This window comes from Protopterus annectens, chromosome 1.part0, assembly GCF_019279795.1.
Source record: "Protopterus annectens isolate FY-2018-M chromosome 1.part0, PAN1.0, whole genome shotgun sequence".
In the NCBI taxonomy this organism is placed as follows: Eukaryota; Metazoa; Chordata; order Ceratodontiformes; family Protopteridae; genus Protopterus; species Protopterus annectens.
The window spans coordinates 896,448,160-896,466,021 of record NC_056725.1 but is presented as its reverse complement, the minus strand read 5'-3'; positions in this window follow the sequence as shown (position 1 = coordinate 896,466,021).

Genomic DNA, 17,862 nt, shown 5'->3' with positions numbered 1-17,862 from the left:
TTATTTATCCTGGTTGGTGACTGGACTAGTTGAGTGAAGCCATGAAGGTGTACATGATGCGTTGGATTGTTGCCAGAACAGGATTGCCAGTCAATATTGAAATCATCTAAGATGATAGTTTCCTGTGAGAGATGGTGGGTAGACCAGCTGAGGAGGTTTTCTAGGGGAGGGATGTTTTGGCCAGGTGGGAAGTAGCATCCAATTATGTTGATGGTTTTGTTTTGGTTAATTTTGAGGTTGGTATATAATATTTCTTCATTGCCTATTTGTGGAGCTGATCATTTTAAGATTTGGATGTTTAGATGCTGTTTAAATATTATAGCTTCACCACCTCCTTTTTTGTTTTGCCGGTCTACTCTTAGTATGGCGTAACCTGTAGGGAGTATTTGCTCACTGGTAATGTGAGGTTTTAGCCAGGTTTCTGTCAGGATGACTATATCTGGGGAGTACAAGTCTATGGTGGCATGGAGTTCATGAACTTTGTTGGATATACTTTTAATATTTAGGCATAGTAGAAGGAAGTCACTTGGCTTTCTATTGGCTGTAATATGGGAGAAGTTGTGGTTTCTAGTCTGATTATGAAGATCGGGCTTGGAGATGGTAGGGCCAGGGTTGGGGTGGATGTCTCAACTTAGGGCTAGTTTTGATAAGCATGAGATTATTAGTTTTCTCAGTTTTTGAATATGTTTGTTTATAAGGGAAACTTTATGATTGTGCTCTGTGGGTAATAGGTATGGTGGGAGGGTTACTATGTTAAGTTATAGGAATGCTTTATGTTTGAGTAATATAGTTGGTAGAATATGTGGGGGGTGCATTGGGATGGTTCTTGAGCTGGTGGGAGGGGAGCTGAGTGTGGGTGAGACATGAGTGGTGGTGTGAGTAGTAGTACAGTGGTAGTGGTTGAGTGGCGGAATGATGGAGCTTTGGTAGGATGTAAGATATGCAAGGAGAGTGCATGCAGTGAGCATAGGAAAGGTATGCTTGTACATGTTAGTTGAGGAGGTGTGATAGTAGTGGGAAGATGGATGAGGTAGTGTTGGGTTAGTGCTGTGGTTGGCTATTAGAAAGATGGGAGGGGTTTGAGTGCAATAAAGGTGGGACCACCGGGGGCGGGAGGAAATAGGGGGCAGGGTGGGGAGCGAGGCAGGTAGAGACCCTGTTAGTTGCCCGTATGAGGGTCTGGAAACAATCACAAAGCAAAGACAAGTATGTGTTAAGAAACAATCACAGTTGACCAAGGACTGCTCTGAAAGTGTAAGTCATTTCTTAGTTTCTCAGGTGGAAAAACAGGATAACCTTGTATCAGTAGGCTACTGTGGTCATAGTTTAAATTTACAAACACACAGTATTGATCAGTTATGGATACTGTTTGCTAACAGAAGGGAATAAGAGAAAGTGGAAGATGTGTATGTGTGAGTGTGTGTGTGTGTGTGTGTGTGTGTGTGTGTGTGTGTGTGTGTGTGTGTGTGTGTGTGTGTGTGTGTGTGTGTGTGTGTGTGTGTGTGTGGGGGGGGGCTGCTTACCACCAAAGCAGAGTGCTCTCCAGGGGAAAATGAATATTGGCTCAAACAGGTAGACACGTACTCAAAGTTAACTGTAGCTGTTTGCAGACAGTTCAGACCCAGACTGTGCTTTTTTTACAAGAATGTTAAAGGTGGTACCACAGTTGAATACTTAAGAGTGGTGTTAGGTATAGAAAAGAAGAGTACAGAGAGGAGTATGCACTTTTGAGATGGTAAATATATATTATAAAGATTATAAAAAACACACTGAGCAAATAGCTACCACATGGAGGACAATGCCATGTACCAACTACTTAGTATATGCAGATACTGAGCCAATTGGAAGAACAACAGTTATGCAGTCACAGATAAAAATATGCAGATACTGAACCAATTGGAAGAACAACAGTTATGCAGTCACAGATAAAAATATAGCGAGCAGCAATCTGTCGTGGTTCTCTAATGTGATTCTATCTACCAGTAACAGCACAATTATATAGAAATAATTAGACACTAGTATGAGCTGTCTACACACAACACAATTACATGAATAACATTAGTGAACAATGTGCAGCTATGAAAATAGATCATACATACTATTATAGTAAAAACAAATTGGTGCATACAAATGCTAGCATGCCATAGTAACATCTAATAATAAAGCATACATCATATTAGATGTCTAACACAATTCAACATAAACATATAGAGTTGTAAAATGTCTAATACAATTCAACAAAAATAGGCATTTACAGTTGTAAAACACTTACTGGAGAGACACAGAGCCTTCCTGGCGCCTGTAGCAGAATGGATTGTAGTTTTAAAAATGGTGGCTGCCACAGGTAATATTTATTAACTTTGGGTTTGTCTTAAGGTAATAAACAGGGAAGGGGGAGGGGAGAACAAGGGTGTGAGCAGGCAGTTCTTTGTACTGCTGCTAATGAGCCAAAGCAAAGACAAGTATGTGTTAAGAAACAATCACAATTGACCAAGGACTGCTCTGGAACTGTAAGTCATTTCTTAGTTTCTCAGGTGGAAAATCAGGATAACCTTGTATCAGTAGGCTACTGTGGTCATAGTTTAAATTTACAAACACACAGTATTGATCAGTTATGGATACTATTTGCTAACAGAAGGGAATAAGAGAAAGTGGAAGATGTGTGTGTGTGTGTGTGTGTGTGTGTGTGTGTGTGTGTGTGTGTGTGTGTGTGTGTGTGTGTGTGTGTGTGTGTGGTGGGGGGTGACTGCTTACAACCAAAGCAGAGTACTCTCCAGGGGGAAATGAATATTGGCGCAAACAGGTAGACATACTCAAAGTTAACTGTAGCTGTTTGCAGACAGTTCAGACCTGGACTGCGCTTTTCTTACAAGAATGTTAAAGGTGGTACCGCAGTTGAATACTTAAGAGTGGTGTTAGGTTCAAAGTTAACTGTAGCTGTTTGCAGACAGTTCAGACCCGGACTGCGCTTTTCTTACAAGAATGTTAAAGGTGGTACCGCAGTTGAATACTTAAGAGTGGTGTTAGGTTAAAAGTTAACTGTAGCTGTTTGAGGACAGTTCAGACCCAGACTGCACTTTTCTTACAAGAATGTTAAAGGTGGTACCGCAGTTGAATACTTAAGAGTGGTGTTAGGTTCAAAGTTAACTGTAGCTGTTTGCAGACAGCTCAGACCCAGACTGCGCTTTTCTTACAAGAATGTTAAAGGTAGTACCGCAGTTGAATACTTAACAGTGGTGTTAGGTTCATAGTTAACTGTAGCTGTTTGCAGACAGGTCAGACCCGGACTGCGCTTTTCTTACAAGAATGTTAAAGGTGGTACCGCAGTTGAATACTTAAGAGTGGTGTTAGGTTGGAGAGACACAGAGCCTTCATGGGGCCTGTAGCAGAGTATCTTTAGGTGTACCTCAAGGGTCTATCCTAGGCCCCCTCCTCTTTTCTATCTTTATTAATGACCTCCAGTCAGCTATCCCTAACACTACCTGCATACAATATGCAAATGATTCAACTATAATCTGCACTGCTTCCTGTCAAACTGAACTACAGTCTCTTACCCAAAAAGCTTTCACCACTGTTGAACACTGGTTCTCTGACCGTTGCCTACTCCTCAACCCCAAGAAAACCAAATTGCTACTGTTCTCACCTACCCGTAAAACTACCCTTCTAAACTTCTCTATTACTTCCACTGATAACACTCTAATTTCTCCTGATTCTACCTCAAAACTACTAGGAATAACTATTGACAACAATCTCAGTTTTGATTCTCATATCAACAACACAATAAAAGTAGTTAACGAAAAGATCGGATCCCTTTATAGAATCAAACCCTTCCTTACACCTGAAGCTAGGACCACCTTAGCCAGATCTCACCTTATCTCTACCCTTCTATATGCTTCCCCTATTTATACTAATCTCTCTAAAAATAACCTCAAGAAACCTGCTACATCTTATCATAATATTGCTCGATTTGCTACAGGATCTATGTTCAGAACTCACCACTGTCTGAACCTAAAACAACTAGGTTGGCTTGAACTTCTTAACAAGCTCATTTATCAACAGCTCTTAATAGCTCACAAAATTCTATATCAACCATTTAAAACACCAATACTCTCTAACCTCATTACTCCACACAATAACCCGAAACACCTACGTTCTTCAAACAAACTACTGGTTAATAACACCAAACCCAATAACTCTGCAGGTGACTGCCTTTTCTCCAACTCTGTTGGAAAAATGTGGAACAAACTACCATCCAATATCTCATCTTTGTCCACTCTTCCACTCTTTAAAAGACAACTGAAAATGCATCTCAGTAAATACTGGCTCTTTTCCTGTACCACCCAGATTAACCTTCCTTCTTCCTTTCCTCTACCTTAATTCTTTCCTTCTCTTTTCCCTGTATCCTTGATAGCTCCCCCCTTACATAACATCTTTGTAGATATATATTATCTCATATATACTGTATGACCATTGTAAAAAAAATAAATAAATACAAATTTTATTTTACCACATTTGTAAGACAATTTATTATTTACTCTATGTTTTGATATTATCAAATATGTGTATTGCAAGTATTTACTCATTTTGCTTATGAATGTTATCTTGTTATGGCTATTTCTGTTTCCATGTGTATTGTGTGTACTAACTCACTTTGTTTATAAATTTCATCTTGTTATGGCTATTCCTGTTTAAACTTGTAATAACCGTTGGAGCTTTTCTCCCCGGGCCTCCACTGAAAATGGACATATATCCAGCTGGACTAGCCCGGTCAACAAATGTAAAATAAATAAATAAATACATTTTGCCTTCTTTGAATGCTCGTTTGCACAACATGGCATGTAGCACAGCAATGCTGAGCTGTACTTACAGATGTACGGATGACATCTACCAGACAAATATAAATAGAAACTGGATGTAATTCATTATGTGTCTTTGTCTAAGTGTTTTTATTTTATTTGTTGAATGGCCGTTTATGCGGCATGGCATGGTGCTTAGCAATGCAAACAGGTAGCGTAGTAATATATGTGAAGGTATACTGTCTTTCCTAGTATTCAATTAGCAAAATAGCTAGCGTCACCACCTACAGTATTGTAGGTCCTGGGTTTGAGTCTCAAGCAGTCATGCCTTTTTAAATTTATTGCTGTGGAAATGTGTGAGGTGACCAAAAGGGCAGTTTAATGTAAAAACAAATTTTTACATTTGAAAAAGCTGTGCAATACTAAGCACTATTAAACATGGTTAAAAGCTACTCCTGTTTGCACATTGCTAAGCTTCACTAAGACTTGGCTGTGCGAGTTTACGCAATGCTAAGTGAGTTTGAGTGATGCTAAGCAACGTGGCACTTACTTGAATGTTGAAGTATGACATGTAAGGGCAGTAAAATAGCATATATTAAGGGCACTAGGTGGGAATTCTGCAGTATTCATTGGGGTCTTATTAACCTGTTGATATGCCTGGTGGTGTTGGCGAGGAACCATGCTTTTGGGCACAGAGGTGGGATGTGCAGGAGTACAGAGTGTTTTTTGGACTCCTGGTCCAAAACTATAAACCCCGGCTGTTGTAGGGTAATTACCAGTGCTCAGAATGTAAAGCTGAAACCTTCCATCAGGTGGCCAGGGATCTTACCAGTACTACTGGTATTCCCCATACTGTTGAGCAGTGTCATCACCACTACGATGACCTGAAGTGAATGAAGAGGGGGACCTTGGACACCCGGGTCCAAGAGGCTATGGCTGGGCATGCCACACAGATATGTAAGTATATTTCTTACTACTTTCATAAAATACAAGCTGAATCTGTGAAAACCTGGTATGAATAATGGTGTGCATCTCTTCCAATAGCTGAATGGGCTCACAACATCCAGTCTTATGCCAGGTGTCTGAGCCAGAATGAGCCGTGCATGTGGTAAGTACAGATATTTTCTAATAACTGTAGTGCAATAATCATTAAACCAATAACAGTAAGCAATAAGATGTATATCCAGATTGTGGTTTGATAACTAATGTGTCACAATAAGTGCAGTAGGGCTGTATTCACTGCATGTCTGTTCTAATGTTACTGCAGTCAGTTGTAAAACTGAAATAATTAAATGATGCAAAGTTAATTGCCTGATAAATGTATTGCACAACCTACAGTATAGTTCAGGGCTGTCTGCAACCCACTTTTAGTCAAATAATGCTCTCTATTCCTCCCACTCCAGGAACAGGGTATATGGGTAAGGTAGCCCACGTTCTGGGCAGATATCATGTCTGTACTTCACAGATTCTAAGGAGCAATAACAATAAAGTGTAAAGCAGGATTGAGGTTTGATAAGAATATGTGGATTTAAGTGCAATAGGGCTGTATTCATTGCATGTCTGTTCTAATGTCACTGCAGTCAATTGTTAAATAGGTTCATAGGTTCATACTAGGCTATATGCCCTAGGGCATTTATAAGCCTAGCCAGAATGTATTTGGCTTTCGCCACCCATTTTAAATTAATTTTGCTATGCCCTTTTTTGAGGTTAGTATACTGTGCCTCTGTCTAACAGTGACACAGAAGTGATACCCGGGGTAAACCTATAATCTCCCATCCACTCATCAAGATTCCTCTTGAAGAGAGTCAATGAGGGACACTGCCTAACCTGGACTGGGATTTTATTCCAGAGTGAAGGGAGCCTCTGGGTTATGAATCTGTCCCTCCAGCATGTCCTATTTATTTCGGTGCTGAGGTTCAAGTCTCTTGAGCGTGTAGCACGATGGGATTTGGATTTTCTGAGGTGCAGCATGTCCATTAATTCCGGATTGGACATGGCTTTATATGTCAGGCACAGATCGCCTCTGAACAGGCGGTATGCCACTGAGTAGAGCTGGAGTTTCTTTAACCGGGCAGCATATGGCATCTGTTTGAGCCCTTTGATCCTCTTGGTGAAGTACTTTTGGGGTCTTTCCAGTTGCTGCAGGTGTCTGGTAAGGTACATCCCAAAAGGGGCATTGTACTCAATTATGGGCCTGATGAGGGATGAGTAAAGAGGCACGATGACCTCCCCTGATCTAGATGTGAATCCCTTCATGATTAGGTGGGCTATATAAAATGTTTTTCTAACCACTTTGGCCACGTGATTGTCAAATGAGAAATTGCTATCAATTTGTGTCCCCAGGTCCCTAATTACTTCTTCTGTACTTAATGGATTACCACCTATGTGGTAATTTGTGGGCACTTTGTTTTTGCCAAAGGGGATGACTATACACTTTTTGGCGTTTAGCTTGAGGCCATGGCTCTGGCACCAGTTGTCTGCTTCTATGAGGCCCCTTTGGAGGATGCTTGTGTTGGCTGGAGAGTCGATTATGGCGCCCAGTTTGCAGTCATCTGCAAACTTGGTCAGCCACAGTCCTTCCGTGTTGGCCTGTACCTCCAAGAAATATATACCAAACAAGAGAGGTCCCAGGACGGAGCCTTGTGGGATGCCACTTGTAACTGGTTTGGAGTCTAACATGGCTCCAGCAATTCTAACCATGTGGGTTCTGTCCTTGAGCCAGTTTGCAACCCATCTAGTGACATAGGGGTTTATATTTAAGCTGGTGAGCTTATCTATAATACCCGAGTGGGGTATTGTATCGAAGGCTTTTGCGAGGTCCAGGTAGGCTGTTTGGACCACCTTCCCCTCGTCAATGGCCTTGGTGACTGTTTCAAAGAAATCAACCAGGTTTAAGAGCCAGGATCTGCCCTTAACTAAGCTGAACTGGGTAGGATCCAGTGTCTGTAAGTCCCCAATATCTTTATTTATGAGGTCCATGATGATCCTTTCCATAGCTTTGCAGACCAAGCTAGTCAGGCTTATGGGGTGATAGTTTCCAGGATCTGTTGAGGCACCACCTTTGTGGAGAGGGACCACAGTTGCTGTGCGCCACTCTTTGGGTACATATCCTGTAGAAAGGCTGAGATTGAACAGTAGTTTTATGTTTGGGTTTAGCTCTTCTTGGAGTTCATGTAGGACACAGCCTGGGACACTGTCTGGTCCCATTGATGCTGTGTTTTTTGCTTTGGCAAGGGCAGCTCTTACCTGAGCATCTGAGATGTCAGGGGGGCAGCACTCTGCCGGGATAGATATTTGCCCTTTTAATGGGGAGGGGAGGGGGAGAAGTTTGCGCTGAACCTGTCAGTTAGGATGTTGGCAATGTCTGTGGGTTCGGTGTATTTTTTGTCATTTTGGACTAATTCTGAGCATATCTGGGAATTACCACCCAGGTTCCTAACATAACGAAAGAAAGCCTTGTGATTATCCTTAGTGTCCTGTGCAATTTTTCTCTCGAAGCTGGCCTTAGATGATTTTATGAGTGCCCATAGTTTTTTGCTAATACTGATCAGAGATGCCTTCCCTTTTTGGAATTTTGCTCTATTATTTAGTAGCTTCCTCCTTCTATTGTATAGTTTGTTTATGGCTGGGGTCCACCAGACAGGACGTCTGCCTTTGGAGGATTGCGTCTTGGTTTTATTTGGGATCGCATGATCCATGCATTCCTGAAGGTGTTCATAGAATGCGTTTATAAAGGATTCTACGGTCTGGGCCGTATTTTCCACAGGCCTGGGGGCTTTGTAGGATTCCACCTCGGTTTTGAGGAGTGTGAAATTTGCTTTAGAGAAGTTTTTCACTGTGGTTTTCTGGGCAGAGGGTGGTGTCGGGATGTGAATATCCAGTGAGATTAGTTTATGGTCTGATCTTACCAGTGAGGGATACACTTCTGGTCTGGAGCATAGAGTCCCCATGTTGGTGATGATCAGGTCCAGTATGTTTTCCCCTCTTGTGGGAGTGGTAACAAGTTGTTTCATAGCATTTGAGTTTATAAATTCTAGGAACCTTTGGGCTAGGGTGTTGGAGCTAGAGTAATGCTCCCAGTCTATGTTTGGGTAGTTGAAGTCACCCAATATAATGGTGTTTGGAGAGACCTTCATATTTTCCAGTGTTCTCAGGAAGTCCGAGTGGGGTTCCTGGGTTAGGGAGGGTGGTCTGTAGCAGGCTATAAACTGGAAGGCAGTTTTACCCAATGTTAGTTGCACATGGATAGTCTCTGATGCTTCGTGCAGTGCCACCAACCTGGAGGTGTGGGTATCTTTGATGAATATTGATACTCCCCCTCCTTTTGTGGGTCGGTCCGAGTTTTGGGGCCGAAAAGCATGATATGAGGTATAACCTGGTAGTGCTGGGGTGCTCTCGGGAGCCTTGAAACAGGTTTCTGTTACTGCACAGATATCGATGTTCTCCATGCTAAGGAGAGTTTCGAGTGTGTGCATCTTGAGGTTTAGACTTCTAGCGTTGAGTAGCATTACTCTTAGTTTCTTATCCCTTGTGATACCTGAGGAGGTGGGTTTGTCTTTTGAGCCTTGCCTAAAAAAGGCACTATGGGGGTAGCAAGAGCCTTTGCCAATAGCTGAAATCCCAGGGGTGACAGGTGCAAGCCGTCCCTAGCGAAGCATTGTGGCTTGTCGAGCATGACATCCCAGGCTGACAGGCATTAAATCCCCTTTGAATGACACCAATACTTAAGCCAGTTGTTGAAATTGATCATCTTGTCTTCATATTGTGGCATCATTCTTGGTGAGGGTAAGATGTTACTCAAGGTCAGGGTCATACCAGCCTGGGCCACATGCTCAGAGAGCTCCTCTATGTCTCTTTTCATGTAGTCCAGGGAGGTATGTCTCAGGTCATTCACACCAGCATGGACAATGACTGAGTCATATTTGTACTTGCCTTGGAGTGACCTGAGTGCTTGTGTTATGTGGTGGATCCTAGCGCCTGACAGGCAGCTCACCATGACCTTCTCCTTGTTCAGCCTGGTGAGCGGGACATCAGTGTGCCTGATGATAGAGTCACCTATTACAAGTGTATCAGGTGTGTTGTTTAGCCTTAAGGGCTGTGACTGTTCGGCACCCTGGCTTTGTGAGCTATGTGTTGCACGTGTTTTGTTTTGGAGTAGCGGTTTCTTGGGTGTCTGCTTTGGAGGTCTCTGCTGCTTAGGCAGATTTTTATTTGGAGCCTCTGAGTATGTTTTTGTGTGTTTATCTGTTTGGTTTGCTGTCATGGTAGGTCTATGTGAGACTGGAATTGTACTGAGTGTGGTTTCCTTCTCCTCCTGACTGGTTACACTAGTACTGAGTTGAGAGAGCTTAGCCTCCAGTTTGGCTATATGGATGCATCTCTCACATGTGTTGGAATTTGTTGGGAGGAGGAGATGGTTGTCTGTGTACATGAGGCAGTTGTAACATTGCCTCAAGATTCCCAGATTCACCAGCTGGACCGGAGAGAAGATTGACAACTGACCTTTGGACATGCTAGAATAGTATTGGGAATTCCTTTATAATTGAAAAAAAGGGCCAATGGGGTACAAGGTACTCAAGAGGACTTTGTGAGAGTATAGTACTTTTAATTTTTTAGTGCTGACTTATATAATTGCTTTAGTGAGCAAGTGCCTTTAGTGAGCAAGTGCCAGGTAACTTAAGTGCAATGTGTTACAGGTAACTTAAATGCAAAAATGACAAACAGTAACTTTCTTTTAAGTGAAACAAGGAAATGAGTACAGTAAGCAATGCAGATATCACTAGGGATCCACAGAAGCACTGAAAAGTCGCATTTTAGGTGGTATGAGCATTTCAAGGAATCAACAAGCAAACAAACAATAAGCATACAAACAGAGCTAGATTCAGCAGGCCTGGATCTAGTCCATGCTACAGCAAACAAGGTGTACCAATTTCAGTAAGAAACAGTTGAAACATGCAGGCACTATAAGCCTTTAACCAGAAATTCCCAGCTCAGAAGGGCAGAGTCCAGCCTCTCCTCCCACAATAGTGCAAACCTTCTTAATGTAAAATAACTGGCCTGAAGCCCAAGTGCTTAAACCAGAACTAATACACTTTTAGAATAACAGACACTGAGCCCTCAATCAGCAGTTCCCAACTTAGAAGGATGTAAGCTACCTGTCCTGCCACCACAGTGCAGGCCACAAACCTTCCTTATGTAAAACAACTGGTCTGAAGCCCAAGTGCTTAATCCAAAAGACTTAGAATGATAGCTACACTTTAATCAAGTTACTACCAAGCAGTAATAAATACAATTGAATACTTTGAAGAATGCCTGGATTAGTGCTCAAGTTATACAAACAAAGCTAGATTCAGCAGGCCTGGATCTAGTCTACGCAACAGCAAACAAGGTGTACCAATTTCAGTAAGAAGCATTTCAGATATGCAGGCACTATAAGCCTTTAACCAGAAATTCCCAGCTCAGAAGGGCAGAGTCCATCCTCTCCTCCCACAAGAGTGCAGACCACAAACCCTTTTAATGTAAAATAACTGGCCTGAAGCCCAAGTGCTTAAACCAGAATTAATACACTTTTAGAATAACTGACACTGAGCCCTCAATCAGCAGTTCCCAACTTAGAAGGATGTAAGCTACCTGTCCTGCCACTACAGTGCAGACCTCAAACCTTCTTAATGTAAAACAACTGGTCTGAAGCCCAAGTGCTTAAACTAAAAGGCTTAGAATGAGTTACACCAAAAAGTAATAAATACAATCGAGTACTTTTAAGATGACGCAAAAGCAAAATAAAGTAGGAAGAAATGCAAATACAGTAAAAGCAGATAATTTTTTTTTTTCAGAAAACTAGCAACAACAGTAGTAAAAACAATTCACATGCAGTGCAAGCTGGCACACTTGAGTATGTAGCAATATTAGTCCACACACAGTTTGAAAAAATGTAATTAAATTAAAAAGGACTAAAAGCAAGTGCAGAAAGGGTTTATTAGGTAGAATGCGGTAAAGAGATGGGACTGGGGGGAGTGTCCTAGATCAAATCTACAGTGGGGCAGGCACTGCAAAAGCCACCATATTTAAACTACAACCAAGAACAGGGAGGGGTGGTCGGGAAGACAGTTTCAACAGAGCTAGATATGAGGAATCACAGTCTAAATTATAAAACCACAAAAAGTGCAGAAAATATACTTAAATCAGCTTACATCCAGTTGATGTATGCAGACAAATCTCAGTAGCCAGCAACTCGATTTAAAATGATTACAGAGCTAGATATGAGGAATCACAGTCCAAATTATAAAACCACAAAAAGTGCAGAAAACATACTTAAATCAGCTTATGTCCAGTTGATGCATGCAGACAAATCTCAGTAGCCAGCAACTCGATTTAAAATGATTACTAGAAATGTAACCAACACAGATTTTAATGTTACCAGAAACCCCCCAAGCTAATTAACACTTAAAGGAATTTCATAGCAGTCTAACAACTACTGCAGAGCTTCAGAGAGACACACACAAGACAGTTTCAACAGAGCTAGATATGAAGAATCACAGTCCAAATTATAAAACCACAAAAAGTGCAGAAAATATACTTAAATCAGCTTATGTCTATTTGATGTATGCAGACAAATCTCAGTAGCCAGCAACTCGATTTAAAATAACATGCACATGCCCCTTGCAGTCACAGCTTTTGTGTTCTACTCTCATGCCTGCCAACCAAGACATGATGCCTGTCTAAACTACTTAATATACACAAACATACCTCTCAAGTGTCATGAGTTTTCATAAGGTAATGACAACTGCCCAGTCTGTGTGGTCCATGATTAGCAGATAAATGATTACCTGGAATGCACTGTATTTGCAAATCCATTTACAAAACACCTTGTTAGTTATGTACATTTACATGATGTGAAACAGTTCAGTGTAGTTTTGTGCCTGTATTTGTTAGTGCTTGGCCCGAACTGTCCCATGCTAATAGCTTGAGAGGTATGTACATGCTACATCATCTATAGAAGAATTTGAGTCACTGTAGTCACAAATGACACTGCACACCTGTAGAAGTATTTATTAGCAGTCTGTGTATTAATATCATCTGTGACTTCACTAATGGTATGTTTTTCTCTCTCTCTCTCTCACCACTTCTTATCTTCTTTAATTTATTAATGTTATTTATTATTATGATTTAATATTAATATATTCTGTTTAACTGTTTTGTTGGCATTATGGGTTATTTCATTCTGGTTTACTGTTATCATACTTAATGTTATGTAATTTAATGTTGTGTTCCACATAATATACCTTAATATGTATTTGGATTAATCAATATTATGTTCCATTAAGTTAATACTAACATTGGTTTGGCTATTACTAACCTTAACTTATCTTTATGGCTAATTTAATGCAGGGCGACAATGTAGGCTGGTTCCAGGTTATCCACCTACCTTGGCTCCTCTGGTCGTGGCATCTAAACGTAACGATACCGCACATCTGGGACCCAGCCTGGTGGTACCCCTCTGCAGCCCCTGCACTGCCTGTGGTATCACGTAGTTCTGCCCCTCAGGACTGGACTCATCCCTTCTCTGGGAGTGGTGGTGGAGGGGGTGTTGTCACATGCAATGAACTGCTAGGTTTGGGGTGCAGGATTGTGTTAAATGGTTTTGGATCCTCCCTGCACTGGATAGAGAGCATGCTGGCCACCCTGGTGGAGCAGGCTCACCCCAAAGCCCAGCCTCCACCACTGCTACCCCAGGGGCAGTGAAGAAGCAGTGCCTACTTTCCCAAGGGTGGGGACTTGAGTCACGCTTCTACCTTGTGGAGGTTCTTGAGACTGGGATTCTACACCACCCTCTTCATCCAAGGTGTTCACCCCCATCTTGTGTCACAGACCACCCTTGTCTGCTGTCTTGTCTGTCTTGTCTCTCTGCAAAAGCTTCCTCATCTTCCCAACTTACCTCCACCACAGGTACCTATATCCCTTCCCCAACATTCCACTCTCACCTAAAAAAAATAAAATAAAATGGGAAACTGTCCCAGAAAAAAAAATATTGCCCCATATATCATTTCACACTGGACACACGTAATTTGGTCCAACTGACTTGACAGTGCAGTTATGTTGTCCTTACCTCTCTCTCTGGGTGTGACAGTCCAAATTCATCTACAAATTCTGTCAAAGTGCACAGTTGTTGCTGTACAAGAAATGGTAGCTATGGTTTTTCCCTACACCCTTCCTGCACATGCCTACTTGCCTTTCACTATGTGTTTCCTGCTGCTTGCACCCCATTTCACCATTGTCCTATCTCCCCGTTTTCTGTTTCTTTAAAGATTATTTGCTCAATGCTGTGCAACGTCACTAAGCTCAGCTAAATGGAGCTAGATTTATATATTTGTTTTAAATGACAGTAAACACCTGTTCCCTATTTCAAACCTGAGACCATCACACCTGCAGACTACTGCATTAACCTGCCACACTACACAGCTCTTAATTAAAACAGGTGATTTAAGCAAAATATAGTAATTGCATGTTACCATAATTAAGCGTGTGTAAGCACAGCTGCTCATCATGCCACATTGTGCAAATGTGCTGAAAAGCTAATGGAAAAGCTGGGAGTGTAATTTCCAGTCTGGTATGGCAGTATACCATTAGAAAGCCAGATAAACACTAATGGATGTAACTGAGATCTCTAATACTAGGTAAATGGGCATATTTAACAGCAATATGTACAAGTACACCTGCTACAACATTAATGGCAAAATACATGTTCATCTGAGACTCTGGTGGAGAAATACATCTCTATAAAGTCAGGCACATAATAATGGATATAATGGAGGTATATCACAGACTGCATGTGTGCATGTATACCTTCACATATACACATGCTGGAACAGTGACTCAGTAGCTCAGTCTCTTAAATGCTTTGCAAATAGTAACTTTTATGACACATAGTCCGGGGTTCAAATCTAGTAGTGTGTAGCATTTAAATTACATTACTGTGAAGCCATTAATGAATGACTGAGTCATCCACTCTTTATCCACATAATGCATTTCAAATGAAATGTCTGCTTTTCAGCGATGCAAGTCACAGCCTGCAGATAGGAACACACTTGACTTATGCCTATAGCAACATTATAAGTGCATAAAGTGTCAGATCATGCATTAATATGCATTCACAGAGGAATTTAACTTAGGTAATGCAAAGGGGGCCCATCAATATCAGAGTGCAGCACACAATCATTCCATAATGATATTACAGATTAGCATAGCTGCACAGCTAACATACACATATGGAGGTCCTGCTAGTAACAAGGACTGCAAGCACACATGTTCCAAATGACTACCATAATGTAACACATGGCTTTACAGTTGCCCAAATGGTTGGCATCATGGTATAAGTACTCCCTATGTCACCCAAGGACAAGACAAACATGTTGCCTAGTACTCTTAGTGATAACATTGTCTAACATACTTACCTTGAACACATGCCTTAATTTGCAGTGGAATGTGTGCCCTCATTCTGGCCCTGCATTTACAACAAGTCCCCCTAAGCTCCCATAGTTACTCTTATATCTTGTTGTCCTCCAAAGTGTTCACGCTCTTTGCCTATGCCTATTGCCTTCAGCATTAGCTGTAGCCTATAGCACCCACATTTGTATGTAAAAGTAACTGCTACAGACATGCCCTCTGTGATGACATAGTATCTTGGCTCCAGGAATGTCCAGCACAGCATATTATAAAGGGCTTCTAATCTACATGAAGTCCTTATATTTTTTTCAGTGGTTGCATGTCATTGGCTGGTTATATTGCAGATTAGCTGTGTTGGCTGCAGTTAGCATTTCAGAACCACAGATTGGTTTAGGAACCTGGTAATGAGAACCATGTGAAAAAGGCAAACAGCTGGTTAGGGGAAAAAGTCTGTTAGAGACATTCTTCAGATAGTAAATGCGTTGCCAAACACTTTATATTATGGATCTTAAGCTGTTTTGTAGAAATGTTATGCTAAAATATATATACAAGATTCCACTAATAATTCTAACAGTAACAGCAAAATTGTTGTTATGAATATGTCTGATTATATTGATAAGATGACTTCTATGTTGAATGATGACTCATATGAACATTTCCTTACAGAAACATACAACACACAGTCAAATATATACAAGATACATTATATGACATCTTTATAGACAAAGATCTGTATGAATATCTTACTATTTCATCCCCAGTTATACCAGTCATACATGGTCTCAGAACACTCTGTCCACGATATGGTAGTTTTGAAGGATTCAAACAATTTAATTGAAAATCACAATGGATTATATATTTGTCACTGGATATACAGTCTAATGATTTAGGTCTAACATATACATAGAATATGTAATGGAACACAGTAACTATTCTCCTATGTCTATTGACCTAGTTGTACATTTCCTATAATTTCTTCATGTTTAAGGATAAAAATCTACAAACAAAAGGACGAAAGGGTCAGTAGAACAACTTTATAACATGTATGCTGTTATGAATAGCCTCACAACTTGTCTTAAATTCACTATGAAAATACAGGAGTATCGAAGAGCTGTTATAGCAATACCTTAGATCTGTTCTTAGTATGCACCCACCTCATGTTTTAAAACATTATGAGAGGCCAAGCAATCAGAGCAGGCTGAATCCTGGATGAGGGCTTTGAAGTCGAATTGAATGACCTGAAACATAGGCTATTAACAAAGGGTTATAATAATGAAATTAATTTACATTTGAATGACATCTATGAATTAAGATTTATTTTGGACCGCAAGAATCTGTGATAGTTGCAAATAGAAGTACTGAATGTTTACAATGTGTTAAATTTTCCACATACTTTTCATCTGACAATTCAGAGCTTAGAGAAATAATTAGTAAATATTGGGATATTTTACATGTGGATGAAGATCTTAAGCAAATAGTTGGTAATCAACCTAAATTCTTATAAAGGAATAAGAATTATTTAAAAAGAAAGCTTTGCTATCCCACATTTAGCCCTAGAGATAAGAGAGATGGATATTTCATCCAGATTTACAGAAGTTATTTTGTATATCTGCTGAAGCTAACTGTATGACACCGCATGTCATATATTTAGCCATTTGTCAGTCATGCTCCTCATTCTATGTGGGCAAGACTAATCACCCATATATCATATGAAAAATAATGCGATGAACACTGCTAAGCATGTATTTCGGTTCAAAGTATTGGAAGTAATAACTCCTAACCCAAGAGGAGGAGACATTAAAACTTACACAGAGGGTAAGGAAACAGATTGGATTATATCATTAAAAGCAGAAAAAGGTTGTGGTTTGAATGAGAGGGCCTCAATTAGACCAAAATTGAAGCAAAGAAGGAATATTAGATGACAATGATTTTATTGTAATTGAGTTTAATATATCCTTTTATGTTTTTATTATGTTTTTATTCATAAAACAGTTGTAGTCTTTTTTATATATTCTATTGTTTTATGTATTTATTAGAGTATGTAGTTGTTATATATATGTATGCTTTTTATTATAGGTGCTTTCACCTATGCATTTCAGTTGTATATACATGCTTATTATGAGTGCATCTGTCCCTTTAAAGCTTGTGAATTAGTTACACTAATTGTTTAATTTGTTAAAACATCTGATTGAAATAAGTATATATTAGGGTGCTACTTGATGAGTTTGTTATAGATCTGAAGAAGCAACATCATCTATTTGTCCTTTATCGTTGATTGTGGATTAAAATCTGTTTTTTACTCGAAGTGTTTGGTTTTCATCTGGTTGGACTTTATACAGAAAGGATTTGTGCCTGCTCACGCTTGGGTTTACCTGCATTATCTGATCACATTCCAATTATTTAAAACCTAAGCGCTAACCTGTCACAAGATTGGGCTGCATTGTATACTTTATAAATCTACACATACCAGTAGAGGAGTACTGTACTCTATCAGGTATGTAACCTTTTTGTTTACAAAATGATGCATACATGTGACTATACATAGGGGGAATGGGGATTACAGGATTAATCTGTTCTTAGAACTGTAATGATGACATATCCTTGATCTCCAGATTTGTTACAT